The sequence below is a fragment of the Dreissena polymorpha genome, chromosome 7, assembly GCF_020536995.1.
Source record: "Dreissena polymorpha isolate Duluth1 chromosome 7, UMN_Dpol_1.0, whole genome shotgun sequence".
Taxonomy (NCBI): domain Eukaryota; kingdom Metazoa; phylum Mollusca; class Bivalvia; order Myida; family Dreissenidae; genus Dreissena; species Dreissena polymorpha.
Genome location: NC_068361.1, coordinates 97,010,689 through 97,028,602, shown reverse-complemented (window position 1 = coordinate 97,028,602; position 17,914 = coordinate 97,010,689). Strand labels below are relative to the sequence as shown.

The 17,914-nt window shown below is 35.1% G+C and overlaps 1 protein-coding gene and 1 long non-coding RNA gene across 3 annotated transcripts in view; one reads left to right on the top strand and one right to left on the bottom strand.

The window, feature by feature from the left end:
* The window catches only part of LOC127839356 (stimulator of interferon genes protein-like), a 155,095-nt gene that overhangs the window by 35,940 nt on the left and 101,241 nt on the right, over positions 1–17,914 (top strand). The window lies entirely within an intron of this gene.
* LOC127839382 (uncharacterized) lies at positions 15,565–16,162 on the bottom strand. Its single transcript, XR_008030311.1, has 2 exons — positions 15,941–16,162; positions 15,565–15,778 (listed from the first exon to the last, which is right to left on the bottom strand). It is a non-coding gene; the product is annotated as an uncharacterized LOC127839382 (long non-coding RNA).

Sequence of the window (17,914 nt, the reverse complement as noted above, 5' to 3'; positions counted from 1 at the left end):
TACCGGTTTCAACGGAGGGGACTTCTGGTTTGCGCTCTGTCCGTCCGTCGTCTGTCTGTCACACTTTTCTGGATCCTGCGATAACATTAAAAGTTCTTCATAGTTTTTCATGAAACTTGAAAGATGGACAGATGCCAATATGGAGATCATGCATGTCATTTAATTTTGTTTCTCAGCAAAAATTCTGGTTGCTACGTCAACAAATACAAAAAATAATAATCTTACAATGGTGGAGCCGGTAGGGGACCTCATTGCTTGGAAATCGTCTTGTTTCAACTTAGCAGTCTTTTTTTTCTACACAGAAAAAATATTCTTCTAAACTTCTAAAAATAAAACTATTAAATTTTTACTGATGTAAGGAAAAAAGATGTCTTTTACCATTAAGAACATGACTGAATAATGGCTATAAAATCAGCTGACAAAAAGCGCTGAATGTTATTAACATTTTTTTAATACTATATGCTTTACACATGAGTTCATGGATAATGATCTCAGTACTGTATGTTTTATTTAGCTTTACAATATTAAGAAGCTCATATAGCATGCATTTACAACTGTTTTTTTCTCTGGGGTTATTGCCATCTTTTATAATTGAGAACAGATGCCCAGAGGCTATACATGCCCAGCTGTAAACACAGTGGGGTGGTCCCAGTGCAGCAGATTGGAATGAGACTGGCATGCACAGTGGTCATCAGTGATATCTATTTAGCAAAAGTAATTCTAGTATGAAATAAAACAGGAAGCATAATTTAATTAAGGGAAGACTAATAAAGGATAGTTGTTTTCACCTAATATTTACCATTTTGTTTATTAAGTACATGCTGGTTTGAAACTGGCTATATTGTATAAGTAAACATTGGAATATGCCTTATTCAAATGGATGAATACCACAATGTGGATTCCCAGTTTGCTAAGTCAAAGAATAAAAAACTAATACTGTAGAAAGGGAGTCATTTGATAGTATTTGCACAGTGGATAGAAGTGTTAGGGCGTTGTACTTTTTTCAGAGGGCTTATGTGTTTGTTTTTTTTATTAAACATATCATATTATTTTCACAATAATAGTCAATAGTCTGTTCTCTAATGAATCTCAGGTGTTATTTACTACAATCATTTTGTTTTACTTTTTATTTACTCTTTGAAAGGTAATGATACTTAGAATGTCTGGTTTGTGCTGTACTGTCACATTGTGGTTATTAGCTCACCTGAGCCCATAGTGCTCATAGGGAGCTTTTAGGATACCATGTTGTCCGTCATCCATGCATGCTTTAAACGTTTTACTTCAAATAACTTTTCATTCTGAACCGCTGGGCATAATTTAAAGTCACTATAACGCTCAAAATCAACGAAAATGTCGTTAAGTATTTCGTAAAATAAAGTTAACACCTTAACAATCAGTGTTCTTTATAGCAATAGCCAAAATTTCAACGCTATATGTGGTATGATTACTTAGATTTTTGTAGATACAAAATGCTCGTTTTTATTTATTTGTGGCCACAATTAATTCCGGGTGTGTAGAAATACCGAATTCCCCGTAATTACCGAAATCCCCCGAAATCCCCAGAAATTCCCAATAATATTTATTATTTATCAAATAACTGCGGATATTAAGATAGAATATTGCAAAATACAATCTATTCACTGATGAAAAATTGTTTTTATCCATGGTTGGTAGTGAAAAACTAAAATGTATACATAATTATTGGGATTCCGAGTATGAATCCATAGTGCATGTTTTCACAAGCACAATCATGTACAGAAATCCCCGCTGTAAATATTGTTGTTAAGTTTTTGTCTGTACCTCTTCTTTCTAATATCAAAAAGCCACCCAGATGATTTTTTGACACTTGAAGAGCTTTACAGCGGGGATTTCTGTACCTAGGTATATACCTAAGGATAATTGTGATTTCTCATCAATTTAAGTTGTTGATTTGATCACCTTGTTTCAATGTGGTCTGAGTGAGCTGTTATGACTAGTAGATACTATATATCATCATCTTATGTCTTAGGCTGTGTCCTTTATTGCTGGCAATTTAGTTCCTCTGACACCTAAAGCAGTTTCAAGTGAGTTCAAAGATCTGGATAATAAGTATCCTATTTGGAAACAAAATAAACGACACCCTTTGCATCAATGTGCTGTATAGTGAACTTCTCCTCCAATACTGCAAGGCATACGACATAAAAAGCTTAGAAAATGTTTTTTCTTCATTTTTTTAGAACCTACAACCAATTGTTTTGGTCGATCATATCGCTGGTGAAGTTGAACAGTCTGTAAAACGGAAAAGAACCTCTTCTGTAAATCAGCATGTCAAGAAAAGAAATGTAAGTACCTGTTTTGAATCACTTTGTGACTGTTTTTAGCTCGACTATTATATGAAATATATATAGTGGAGCTATCCTACTCACCCCAGCGTCGGCGTGAGCGTGAAAGTTGGAATATTTAAGTTTGCGTTCCACCTCAAATATTTTCTATGTCCCTTGACATATTGCTTTTATATTTTGCATTCTTCTTTACCAACAATAAAACATGACCCCAATCTATAAACAAGAGCATACAACCGTATCAAGCATTTTTTAAGAATTATGGCCCTTTTTCCACTTATAATATGCATATTATTGATAAATCTTTGTTAAAGTTTGCGTACCACCTCAAATATTTTTTTATGTCCCTTGACATATTGCTTCTATATTTTGCATACTTCTTTACCAACATGACCCCAATCTATAAACAAGAGCAGACAACTGCAAGAATTATGGCCTTTTTTCCACTAAGAATATGCATATTATTGATGAATCCCCCAACCCATTTTTTTTGAAACATGGTAAAAAAACTAATTCTTATTTTTATTATTTTTGAAAGACTGTCCCCCCAAGCTATTTCTATCAAACTTGAAATAAAATCTTTTTAGTTTGTTTTATGTCTTTACAAATGTTCAATAGAAATGAATGTTGAAAATATACCTGAACTCAGAATTGTCTATAATGTACCACTTCTTTATAATAAAAGCGATCAATATGTTTCAATTATGGTCCTCTTCCATTTAAAATATGACTTATTACCTGGACCTTATTGAATATGAACAATTTCCCCATGATGGCTAACGTTATTCTGTCAAGCACTAAAATAGTCGAGCGCGCTGTCTTCTTACAGTTTTGTTTTATGCCCTGTCTTATAGAAGAATGGAATAAGGCACTAAGATTCATCCCTGTCCGCCTGTCTTTGGTGATTAGTGATATGAAATAGGTTGAAAGATATCACGGAGGAGAAGTGCAGTGCAAAAGAATCTTTTCCTTTACATATTTTTAGTTTTTGCCCTTAGTTATTTTTATACTTGGTTTTTTATGAGCATAACTTGAAATATTTAAGTGATACAGAATTGAAACTGGATTAATGATTAAGATTCACCCGTGGCATTGTCTGTCCGTCGTTATGTCATTTTGTCCATCCATACACCAGTTACACATTGAATTCTGTAATGCCCTTTTAGTTGATTGAAATTGAGAATTTTTTTTTGTCCGGAGCTGTTTCTCAGTTACTTTCACATGCAAGTTCATGGAACATTAAAAATAATTTTTGAAATTCATTTTGTGGTGGTACAAAGTTTTGTTGGGTTCAGGTCTAGAATCATGTCCCCTTAATTGATTGAAATTGAGTTATTGCGGTAATAACCAACGGTTTGGAGTTTCGATGCATAGTAATTAAACCACGAGGGCGTAGCCCTAGTAGTTTGATAACAAGCATCAAAACTTAAGGTTTAAATTTAAATTTTATTTTAAGATTTAATAGACTAGATATAATTATACTTGGATGTGAGCCACTTATTCTTAACTTAATTATCCCTCTAAAAAGGCATATGTACAAGTTGTACAATTCAAAGGGTACAGAATTTGTGTTAAAAAGAAGACACCAATATAAAATATGGACTGAAATTGATTATTTGTCATGTTTTAATAGACTGCAGAAAAGGGACAAACGAAAAAAGGGACGTCGGCTTCAAAGGCAGCTTCTACACCTAAAACTAAAGCAACAAAAGCAGCATCCACACCAAAAGCAACATCAACAATAGTGGTAAGTTAAGAAAGTTTCAGTTCAGATGATTCAATTGCAGTCATTATAACCCTTGTTTATATCTGAGTTTTTATATCACCATGTCCATTCTCTGTCTTCAAATAATAGTGTGTGTTAACACAAGTCACATGTCGTGGTAGAATTGTGTTTTAGCACTCTTTGGTGGTTGTTGCATAATATCAGTCAGAATAATTTGTTTAGTTTAGAGATGTGTCCTTTAATTGATTGAAACTAAAGTGTTTAAATTTAAATTTATTCAGGAAAATTTAATAGACTAGATATAATTATAATATACTTGGATGTGAGCCACCTATTCTTAACTTAATTAATTATTATCCATCTAAAAATACATATGTACAAGTTGGTTTCCACATTTATTGTCATAGACCTTAAAAAAAAATATAATTAACATGCTTTTACTAGTATAAGGATTCTTATGCATAATTCAAAAAGTACAGAATTTGTGTTAAAAAGCATACACCAATATAAAATATGGACTGAAATTGATCATTTGTCATGTGTTTTACTTTTAACAGACTGCACAAAAGGGACAAACGAAACAAGGGACGTCAGCCCCAAAGGCAGCTTCTACACCTAAAACTAGAGAACCGAAAGCAGCGTCCACACCAAAAGCAACATCAACAATAGAGGTAAGTAAAAGAAGTTATTCAGATGATTCAATAGACAATCCCAGAAAAAAATAACTGCAGGATTACCGCCCATGAATACTCGTGCACGCCTCAAACGATACTGAAGAACAAAACAAGGACCTATATTTTGTATAGGTCTCTTAGCAAAATAAGGAAGCGAAACAATTTTATTTAATAGATTTGAAGATTTAAAAAGTTTCTGTTATCGATCTGATAATCACATAATAGTTCGTTTTTTTTATATAAATATAAGTTTTAATATTACGTTATTAGTAGAAATACGGTGTATCTGCATTCTTTTAAGAGTAAAAAAAACACAGCATAAACAGGGACCTATGTGTATAGGTCCCTGGCACAAGTAAGGTCTTGATTGTCATTTAATATGTTATTTAAAGGTGACACCTGATATCTTATCTTAATTATGGCTTCTACACACGTGCAGACATGTGATGTCACGGGCATACCCATAAATGCTTTTAATACACACTTGGAACATCGTCTCGCATTAAGCGATTCGTTTGCGCCTTTATTGCTGATGTTTTTTTTAAGACCTTTATGTTGCTGAAATTAATAATCTGTAATTAACGAAGAAACAAATCACTTATTTTTTTATTTTATTTTGTAATCGTAAATTTGGACTTTATAACCAAAATTTAATAAGAAATAATTTAAGTTTAGGAAATCTAGAGAACCCAATTGGAACCATTTAAGTTTATTTAAGGCTCCATCTTGTTCATGTTGAACATTTCAATAGTGAATTTAGCTGTTATTAAGAAAATTTTATAAATAATGAAATAAGTTAAGTAAATATTGAGAACAGCCCAAACAAATTTATTTCAGGCAATAAACTTTAATATTACATGTAAACCTTATTAATTAAATAATATAAGAAAGTTAAAGGCAAAAGCTGATATGTCGACCTTTTCAATAAAAAAGTATGACATGTCCTGACATATTGCACAGTTTACTGTTTTTTTTTGCAAATGAATAGCTCTGGTACTTGTTCACTTAAAATCATTTCCGGCTAGATATTTTTGCATGAGCTTATGAGAGTTTAAAAAAAATGGCTAAAACCACTTTTTCACTTCATATTTGATATATAACCTTTAAAATGAAACTTCCAAAGGAAATATTAATAACGAAATTGTAACTGACAAACAAACATATGTACTATTCAATAAAAAAAGTCTGCTTCGGTCTTTCATCTTACAAAGTTTCTTAATGAGTAACTCTGGAACTATAGAAGTACGGCATTTAAGAAGAAATAATACAGGCTTTACTAAGGCAGATATATAATTTTCAATATAATTGTCTACCTCAACCTTAAATCTATTTAATTAATATCAAAGATCTATCAAAATGTTTCCAATCTTTGTATGTTGATATATCTTCGTTAATAACAATGTTTTTTTCAAACTTTAAATATTTATATAACCTTTATAATTATTCTTGAATTATTTTATTCCATAAAGAAATACTTAAATTTTATACAAAGGCATTAATGAAAGGTATGCTTAAATGCCAACTCGACATTATGTGTTGTCACTGAATATTGTTGCAGAGACATATATTTAATGAATCTATCGTGTATATTTCTTATTTAACTTATATTGATTAACGATGTGATACATATTGACACTTGGTATCATGTTTCACTCATTTTCAATTCCACTGTGCGAGGTCATACAGTACTGTTTATTGTAATAAAGCGGGTGTACGCTACGATAACGCTGTAATCTGCCTAATTCTTTGGTACCGTCTTGAGTAGCGGGTCACGTTATAGCCAATATTGCGGCGGACAATTTATTGATTCTGGGATTGTCTATTGCAGTCATTATAACCCTTGTTTATATCTGAGTTTTTATATCACTATGTCCATTCTCTTTCTTCAAATAATAGTGTGTGTTAACACTTGTGAAAGCAGAATTCTTGCTCAGTCTTCATGAAATTCGTCAGAACATTGGGTCATATTTGCTTGTTCATCTGTCTGTCCATCACACGTTTGTTTCCGGAGCTGTTTTTCAGTAACTATTTCATGGAATTTCATGAAACAATAAAATAAATGTCATCATGGCGATTCACAAATTGACCTGATAACTACAGAGTTAATTGATACAAAAATAATGAATGTCCAATTTTTGTTTCCTCTTCAGAGATGATTCTCTGTTACATTTGCATGGTAATATATTGAACCTTAAAACAGATAGGTTATGACACGCTTTGGTGGTGCACACATAACTATTGTTGGATAGCCTTGGTTTCTCGAGAGATATGCCCCCTTAATTGATATTATTTTTTTGTCCGGAGCTGTTTCTCAATAAATATTGCATGGTACTTCTGTAACTAGTGCATCGAAGTTAATATAAATATGTATCATAATACTGCTGCTGTACACCACCAAATATTTAGACAGCCTTAGTATCTCGAGAGTTATGTTCCTTTAATTAATCAAGAATATATTTTCTCAATAGGTATTGCGTGGCAGCTCAGATAACATGTAATATTATTCTGTAGTGGACTAGTGTTGCACAAACATCTTGGTAAATCAAGTTATGCCCTTTAGTTGAATGCAATCTTATGGAATTTTGTATGTCCAGAGCTGTTTCTCACTATTGAAAGGCATAAGGGAAATTAGATAGAAAACTTATTACAACAATGTTTAAAAAAAAAAGAAAAAAGTAGGGATTGAACTCCTCACTGAGGGGTGATAAGAGGAAATAACGTGAGACGCGCTGTCTGAGTTATTTTGCTTGTTACGGATAAGTTGACTTTATTACAGTGACATTGATCATTCAATAATAATGTCGTCAAAATAAAAGGGCCAAACAAACAAAAATAAATTTATATAATGAATCTTATTTCAAAACCCATAAATAAATATCCCGTAAAATATGCTCAGTATAAACCGTAATTATTTGTTCATATTATATTCTTTATTTCAGACTTTGCCCCATTGGGCCCTTCAACGTGACCTTTTTTCTTTAAATGTTAAAATCAAATTTTGGTTGTTCTTACATTGATTTTGTAAGAATGACTTAATCAGTTCAGAGTTATATTGAAACTCAACGATTTATTTATTCTGTGGGAGAAACCAATTCAGTTGCTTGTTCAATGTGTCTTAACCCAAATATAACAATGCATAACTCATTTTGTTTTTTGTTCCAGGGATCCAATGGGAGACAAATAAATGTTTTGCTCCAGTCAAGCCTGCACAATGGCCCTGGAGCAGTGCCAATGAGAATTCCTAACTATGTTGAACACCTCAACAGTGACCAGCGGGATGTGCTCCAGGACATTCTCCAAAACGACAAAGAGCACAAAAGCACCATGACGGAGCCAGCAATGACATTTGTGACATGTGAACAAATAGCAAACTTTGTTTGTGTAAATACAGTCAACAAGAAACTGGATGTCTTTACACAGAAGATTGACAAGCTAGAACAATTGATTTTAAGTTTAAGTAAATCTGTCAGTAAAGTTCTAAACCAAAATGAGTTGATCGGTAAAGGGGAATCTGACATCTGTGTTAATGTGTACGACAGTCAGGGTACGGACAATGTTCAAGCATCAGATGATACGTTTGAATTAGATTGTAGTAGTTTGGATGTTGGTTTTGTTGGTGCGGATAGCTATTCAAGTGTTTCAGCGGAAGGTAGTTTCGATGTTGGTTTTGTTGGTGCAGATAGTTTTTCAAGTGTTTCAGTGGACGGTCAGGGTTCTCGTGATCTGGATGTAGGATTAGTTGGTGGTGATCAGTCTGATGTTCACAACAGTGAGCAGGATGGAGAAATGGTTTGTATAGGTCGGTCACGTGTCATTCATAGTGGGAGGGCTGCAGGAATAGTTGGTGGTAGTCAGTCTGGTGTTGTTGATAGTGGTAGGGCAGCAGGAATAGTTAGTGGTGGTCAGTCTGGTGTTGATAGTGGTAGGGCAGCAGGAATAGTTGGTCGTAGTCAGTCTGGTGTTGATTGTGGTAGGGCAGCAGGAATAGTTGGTGGTAGTCAGTATGGTGTTGATAGTGGTAGATCAGCAGGAATAGTTGGTGGTAGTCAGTCTGGTATTGATAGTGGTAGGGCAGCAGGAATAGTTGGTTGTAGTCAGTCTGGTGTTGTTGATAGTGGTAGGGCAGCAGAAATAGTTGGTGGTAGTCAGTATGGTGTTGATAGTGGTAGGGCAGCAGGAAAAGTTGGTGGTAGTCAGTATGGTGTTGATAGTGGTAGGGCAGCAGGAATAGTTGGTGGTAGTTATTATGGTGTTGATAGTGTTAGGGCAGCAGGAATAGTTGGTGGTGGTCAGTATGGTGTTGATAGCGGTAGGGCAGCAGGAATAGTTGGTGGTGGTAGGTCTGTCATTGTTGATGATGGTAGGGCTGTAGGAATGGTCGGTGGTGGTCAATTTGGTGTTGTTGATAGTGCTAGGGCAGCAGAAATAGTTGGTAGATCTGGCTTTGTTGATGGTAGGGGAGACATGGAAATTGTTGGTGGTGTTAGGTTTACTTCTGGTGGCAGTCAGGGTTCTTGTGTCAGTGGAGGTATTGGTGTTCCTAATTACAGTAGCAGTAACTTTGATAGGACACCTCTTAGCGTTAATAGATCATTCGGCAATCGGCCTTTGATGATAATCCGTTGCGCTGATGATATGGGTGCAGTTCCTCCTCACGCAGAAATTGTTCTACATAAAGATGTTGTTGATGAGTTGCTCTTAGTATTTCTAAATTGTCTTGGAGCTTGGCCAAGCAAATGTTTCCTGAAGAAGACCTGTATTCAGGAACATTCAATGGGAAAGGTGGTCGAAAAGTGCTGTCGCCAAGAAGGAAGCAATTAATTCTCAAGGTTGTTGGCTATGCTTTTCCAGGTATCACATGCATTTCTGGTTATGTTGCGGCCGCAATTAATAATGGAATTAGAAACAGAAGGAATTACAAAAAGAAATTACCATATTAACTCAAAGAATTGCCCACAAGTTTGATACTGGAACATTTATGCGTTTTGATGTTTGGATCAAGACGGATTTAAGTAAATATACAAAAATACTTTGTACAAAGTTTCAACTGAACTTTGGCAGTTTTTTTGTATATTTACTTAAATCTGTCTTGATCCAAACATCAAAACGCATACATTTCTTTTGTAATTTCTTCTGTTTCTTGAAGTATCTTCCAGAAAGTATTTGTGTGAGACTTTTTTTATTATGCTCTTGGTAGGCAGGATGTAGGACTAGTTGGTGGTAGTGAGTCTGATGTTGATAGTGGTTGGGCAGCAGGAATAGTTGGTGGTAGTCAGTCTGGTGTTGATAGTGGTAGGGCAGCAGGAAAAGTTGTTGGTGGTCAGTATGGTGTTGATTGTGTAAGGGCAGCAGGAATAGTTGGTGGTGGTAGGTCTGTAGGAATTGTCAGTGGTGGTCAATTTGGTGTTGTTGATAAGGTCTATGGTCAGTCTGGTGTTAATAGTGGTTTGGCAGCAGGAATTGTTGGTGGTAGTCAGTCTGGTGTTGTTTATAGTGTTAGGGCAGCAGGTTTGTTGGTGGTGGTCAGTCTGGTGTTGATAGTGGTAGGGCAGCAGAAATAGTTGGTAGTCAGTCTGGTGTTGATAGTGGTAGAGCAGCAGGAAAAGTTGGTGGTAGTCATTCCGCTGTTGTTGATAGTGCAGGGTTCATACAGACCTTGAAAAGTGCTTGAAAATCAAGGTTTACCTTGAAAAGTATTTAAAAACAATCTGGAGTGCTTAAAAGTGTTATTTTCAAACATTGCCTTGAAAAGTGCTTAGAAATTGCTTGAATCTGGCTAGAAAAGTGCTTGAAAATGAAATTATCACAATTAAAAGTGTTAAAACCATATTCATTCTTTCCAAGCTTTCAGCTTATTTCACATCATATTGATCCGATCATATTGATTGCTCCTCCTATCTTAGGAAATACCCACTGTTTGTTTATAGTCTTTCTGGTTAGGGTTTTGACGGGAAATATGCAGCTGATGCTTCATAATTAACCCTTTGCATGCTGGGAAATTTGTCGTCTGCTACAATGTCGTCTGCTGAATTTCTAAAATTAGCATTTTCTTTAAAAAAAATCAAAGAATTCTATCAAAATAGCAAACAGTTTGGATCCTGATAAGACGCCACGTTTTGTGGCGTCTCATCTGGATCCAAACTGTTTGCAAAGGCCTTCAAAATCCGGTTCCAGCGCTCAAAGGGTTAAATAAGCACAACTATGTTTAATGACATTGAGTTGTTATGTATGTTCAAATACATCATTGTAAGCATTGTCATAAAAAGTACTTTAAGACATTTGAAAGTTGCAAATAGGAAAAGCGCTTGAATTTCGCTTTTTTCACCTTGAAAAGAGCTTAAGAAGTGCTTGAATTCCATTTGCAAATGTTTGTATGAACCCTGTAGTGGTGGGGCAGCAGTTTTTTTTTATATTAACTTAAATCTGTCTTGATCCAAACATCAAAACGCATAAATGTTCAAGTATCTTTCACAAAGTATTTTTGTGAGACTTGTTTTATTATGCCCCCCCCTTATGGTAGGGTGGCATATAGCAGTTGAACTCTGTCTGTCAGTCTGCCCGAAAACTTAAGCATTGGTTATAACTTTGAAAGATAGCAACTTGATATTTGGCATGCATGTGTATCTCATGGAGCTGCACATTTTGAGTGGTGAAAGGTCAAGGTCATCCTTCAAGGTCAAAGGTCAAAAAACAAAATCCAATGGAATTAACAAGCTTTAAAGGGAGATAATTTCTATACCTGCCAAATGATAAATAGAAACTTTATTTCAAAGCGGCACAGTAGGGGGCATTGTGTTTCTGACAAACACATCTTTTGTTTTAATTTATTAATAAATTGTTAGCCAATGTACATGATGCATATTTATTCAAACTGTTAAACCTTTGCATGCTGGGATATTTGTCATGTGCTAAAATGTTGTCTGCTGAATTTCCAAAATTAGCCTCTTCTTCAAAAAAAATATCAAAGAATACTATTAGAATAGCAACATGTTGGATCCTGATGAGACGCCACGTTTTGTGGCGTCTCATCTGGATCCAAACTGTTTACAAAGGCCTTGAAAATTCGGTAAAAAGGGTTAACGTGTTCTATAAAATGTGCAAGTAACATTGTTCACAAAAAAGTCTGTAGGTTGCAGTTACTCAACATGGTACATGTATGCAACATTATTTCAGCTTTTATTTTGTTATGTGGATAGAGTTACTTTGTTAATATGTTGATGTATTTATTATAAATAAACGTAATATTTCATATATGTTTGCTTTTCACTCTATAAATGCGACCAGCTGAGCGACTTTTGTCCAAATGATCATGAATGTTTAAACATATTTATTTAATGCTTTCCGGTGGTTTAAAGAGAAATATCAGTGAAATAAAACTGATGATTTCACTGTTTAAAACAATTAAAAATATAAGTGAAAATCATCGATAATTTTCACTGTTTACTGTGAAATGACGTCATAATTTTTACAAAATGACTTCATTATCCCAATGACATTCTTTAGTTAAACTCTTTAACAATGTATATAAACTGTGACAAAAGCATGAAATAAAAAGAAAATTTGTTGGATTCGGTGGAATATCGATTTTAATTCACTCGTGATCATATAAAATATATATTTACACTCGTGGCTGCGCCACTCGTGAAAATATTAATTTCTATGATCACTCGTGAATTAAAATCGATAATCCATCGAATCCAACAAATATCCTCTTTATCATGTTTTATTAAAAATAAAAGCCCTAAAGGGTTACTATAAAATTAATTTACAAACAACATGCAAATACATAAACAAACACAATATGTTTTATGTTTTTATTTGGATGAAAAATAGATTGAATGGTCGCAAAGCTAAAGAACCGATGTAAACGTTGCAATACATTCTGTACCAGCTATCCTGATTTATAACCCATTTCAAGAAACTAGTACCTCATTCGAAGTTCTTTATTTTGTTTGCAAATTTAAAAAATATTGTTCTGAAAGGCAAGTTTTTGTGCATGGGGAATATTTTGTATGAAAACATGAAAGGTATAATGCTTTCATATTTAATGTTTGGGTATAAATACAGACAGTTGACCAGAGGAAGGCAATTATGTATACCAGATTTAACTTCTGGATCTTTTTTGTCTAAGACACATGCTGTCGATTTCATTTTGGAAAAATATAAACTACAAACAATTATGTTTATAGTGATAACACACACAGTTTTATTTTTCTTTCAATATATATTTCAACAATTACCATTGTGAAATATTCTCTTACAAACATACAATTATTTGAAAAAATTGTATCCCAATTGCTTGTTAAAATAAAACTGTAACTTTTGTTTAAATCTGCAAAAGAGTAATGGTTTAGTTAATGGCTACTTATTCGAAACCCTACTTATTAATTTCGGCTTGAGTTTTCAGACTCCTTTGTGAAACAGATGTATTGATAATAATAACAAGTTTGATAATAAAATTTATTAAAAAAAGTAAAATTAATCCAGTTTTTAGACCACCACTATAACAAAAACAGAAGAAATTGAGCATTAACTATGTACGCATATTAATAACGGTAAACTGTAACATGTAAATATTCTCAACTGTCTAATTGCATCATAAAACCACTAATACGTTTTTATAAAGTATTAAACAAAATTAATGTTAGAATGTTCACATTGTGCGATACACATGTAAAATCCAAATAAATTAGAAGTATAAATGTCTCCAGAGGATGACACATGCCCACGATGGTGTAGTGACATTTGAAATAGGTACCTGGGTCTTACTTTGACAATGTTTTCTTTATTTTAATCACATTTGTGTACCATTTTCCATATTGTGCTTTCAATATGTGCCATGTTAATTTAAAATCCATCAATAAATGACAAAGATATGGACTGGACACGTCAATCAATGCACACTCTTGAAATACGACCTTGAAAGACTAAATTTGATATTCACGTTTGAGAAATCAGACAGGGACCTGGGAAACACTAGTTTCACTTTTGTTTACTTATTATAACATTAAATTTTGTTCCATTGTGACAAAATAAAAATATACTTTGAAATGACCATAAAATATAGCTGATAGCAACACTTTTAATTATTTTTTATCAAAATTTCCGTCTATAAAACAAAAATGGCATGCTGTAAAACAACTAGATAAAAAGCATTGTTTATATCTAAAAACAAAAATGACATTTTTGTCTTAAAAAAGGTTGAGAGTAGGGAAAAGCAAAATGAAACAGTAATTACTGGAAATTAAAGCTGTTAACCACTTCAAAACTAAGCAAAAATGAAAAAAATAATATTAAAAGACTGAAAGCCATATTAAGAAAGTGAACACTTCTTCTGTTGTTTTTTTTTATGATTTATTTTGAAAATAAGCCAAGGTGTTTATGTTTTAATGATAAATTAAAACACTGAATAGGTCAGAAGTTTGTTGGTCCACCATCATTCAACACAACATGAGGTAAAACCTTATGAATGTGATCAATATATTTGGCACAATCAACTGCTGTCAAGTTTTCCCAAAAGTCCTTGATTCCATTGACTAGTTCCACCTTTGTTTTTGGCTTGACCTTCCGTTTTAGGTGGTCCTTCAAAGTAGCCCACACATTTTCAATTGGGTTGAGGTCCGGACTTGAAGGAGGTGTTGACATGGTTGAAACTCCGTTGTCTTTGAGCCAGTCGGTTGTGGATCTGCTCTTGTGTTTAGCATCATTGTCCTGCAAAAAAATAATGTATGTTTGTTAAACTAATGAAAATCTTCAAAACAAAATATATTCTAATAATTCTAATATTAAATAGAAATGGCGCGGAAGATGCCAACGCATATCCCCACACCGCATAGATGTTATATTAAAAGGCAATTTTGGATGGGCAAGGCCTATGTTGGCAGGGCCCCAGGGTGGGTACGAAAAACAAATTGGGTACGAAAAAAATTTGGGTACGAAAAAAATTGGGAATGAAAAGAAAACAATACCGGTAGCACCACTCAAAATGTGCAATTCCATGAGATACACATGCATGCCAAATATTAAGGTGCTATCTTCAATATTGCAAAAGTTATGGCCAATGTTAATGTTTTCGGACGGACGGACAGTTCAACTGCTATATGCCACCGTACCAGGGGCATAACAAGGTTGTACTATAGCCATATAAGGAAAACTGCCCCACCCCCTCGCAGCAATGTTTTTCAACGGAACGGAACCAATTTCAAACTCAGCAAGCATTTCACTGGGACAAATGTTCTGACCAAGTTTCATTAAGATTGGACAATAAATGTGACTCCTAGAGTGTTAACAAGCTTTAACTAAAGCCATATGAAGAAAACTTCCACGCCCCCTGGCAGCCATGTTTTTCAACCAACCGGGACCATTTTCGAACTCGTCTAAGATATCATAGGAACACATGTTCTGACCAAGTTTCATGATGATTGGACAACAAATGTGGCCTCTAGTGTGTTCACAAGGTTTTACTATAGCCATAAAAGGAAAACTTCCACGCTCCCTGGCAGCCATGTTTTTCAACCAACCAGAACCATTTTCGAACTCATCCAAGATATCATTGGGACACATGTTCTGACCAAGTTTCATGAGATTGGACAAAATGTGGTCTCAGAGTGTTCACAAGGTAAATGTTGACGACGGACAACGCACGACGGACAAAAGGCGATCAAATTAGCTCACCATGAGCACTTTGTGATCAGGTGAGCTAAAACCACACTGAAGATTATCAATTTAACATGTAAACAAGGGACAAAATTGTCACAAAACCAGGTTTTCATTGTGAAAAAAAAATCTGATAAAGGGAGAAAACTCAAACTGAACTTTTGAAATGACCAAAAAAAATTAACCCCCTTTGTAAGTTTTTTTTTTTTAAATCTATTTTTAGTCGTGGCGACCTTGACATTGGAGATATTGACGTGATTCTTTCGTGGGACACACCGTCCCATGATGGTGAACAAATGTGCCAAATGATTTTAAAATCTCACAATGAATGACATAGTTATGGCCAGGACAAGCTCATTTATGGCCATTTTTGACCTTTGAACTCAAAGTGTGACCTTGACCTTGGAGATATCGATGTAATTATTTCGCGCGACACACCGTCCAATGATGGTGAACAAATGTGCCAAATGATTTTAAAATCTGACGATGAACGACATAGTTATGGCTCGGACAAGCTCATTTATGGCCATTTTTGACCTTTGAACTCAAAGTGTGACCTTGACATTGGAGATATCGACGTAATTATTTCGCGCGACACACCGTCCAATGATGGTGAACAAATGTGCCAAATGATTTTAAAATCTGACAATGAACGACATAGTTATGGCCCGGACAAGCTTATTCCGCCAGCCCGCCAGCCAGCCCGCCAGCCAGCCAGCCAGCCAGCCCGCCCGCATTCGCCAATCTAATAACCAGTTTTTTCCTTCGGAAAACCTGGTTAAAAAGGTCAAGTGGCCCAGGCCTTTCCCAGGATCTTTAAGCACTGGGTTACCCCTGTGTCTTTTTTTTTTGCTTATGACATTTGTTCACCAAAGTGTGCTACTGTGATGCTTTAACATTTGCATGTATTTAAAATCAAGTAAAGGCACAGCAAAATTAAAAATGTTCAATAGCTGATCAAAGGCCGTTGAATTCTAGTTTATTTATTCAATAATTCACTTTTCTTATTACCGTAAAATTAAATACAGTACCTTAAAATTAAACAAATACAAAATGGTACCTAAGTTGCAAGCAAATCAGGCATATTTGCCCATGTGCCTTTGCAAATTTCGGGGAAAAGACCTGTGGTGTTACACCAAAACTTGCATTTTTAATCAGAATTCTCATTATTTACCTGGTACAGACGGAAGCCGTTTGGATATCTTCTAGCTGTAAAGGGTAATAGACAGTCTTTTAAAATCTGCTGATATGATATGGAATCCATGATACCAGTGAAGAGACAGCAACTTGTCGGAACCTGGTAGCTAATTCCACCCCACATATGGACCTGAAACAGAATGCGATGAAACGAAAACTAGCTAACAAAAACGCTTTAAAAGTATATTAAACATGTGTAATTATTTTTTATCCCCACGCTTTTTGAAAAAAAGGTGGGGATATTGTGGTTATCTCCGCCGTCCGTCCGTCCGTCCGTCTGTCCGTCCGTCCGTCCGTCCTGGCCACTATCTCCTCCTACACTAAAAGCACTAGAACCTTGAAACTTACACACATGGTAGCTATGAGCATATGTGCGACCCTGCACTATTTGGAATTTTGATCTGACCCCTGGGTCAAAAGTTATAGCAGTTGGGGTGGGGCCGCGTCAGAAATTATCACTCATTTTTTTAGGTTATTTTACATTTACTTCTTTATTTCTACACCGATTCACTTCAAATTGATACTGGACCTCTCTTATGACAATACGGTCAATCTCAACCATGCATGGCCCCATTCCCAACCCTGGGGCGCCCCGCCCACATAGGCCACACCCACCAAAAATTTCCATTTACTATAATTTTTTCATTTCTACACGGATTCACTTCAAATCGATACTGAACTTGTGTTATGACATTAGGGTCAATCTCAACTATGCATGGCCCCAATCCCAACCCTGGGGCGCCCGCCCACATAGGCCACACCCAGCAAAAAATTCCATTTACTATGATTTTTTCATTTCTACACGGATTCACTTCAAATTGATACTGAACTTCTCTTATGACATTAGGGTCAATCTCAACTATGCATGGCCCCATAACCAACCCTGGGGCCCCGCCCACATAGACCACACCCGCCCAAAATTGCCTTTTACTATAATTTCTTCATTTCTACACCGATTCACTTCAAATTGATATTGAACATCTCTTATGACAATACGGTCAATCTCAACTATGCATGGCACAATTACCAACCCTGGGGCGCCCTACCCACATATGTCACACCCACCCAAAATTGCCTTTTACTATAACTTCTTCATTTCTACACCAATTCACTTCTAATTGATGATGAACTTCTCTTATTACAATACGGTCAATCTCAGCTATGCATGGCCCCATTACCAACCCTGGGGCACACCTAGGTCAAACATTCGGCGTGGGGATACGCGTCGGCCTCTGCCGCGCCATTTCTAGTTTTTATTTGCAATGGTTATAATAAATGGGAAATGGGGCATAGCATGTGATAATAACAAGTTACAATAAATGATCAGTGCTTGAAATCTA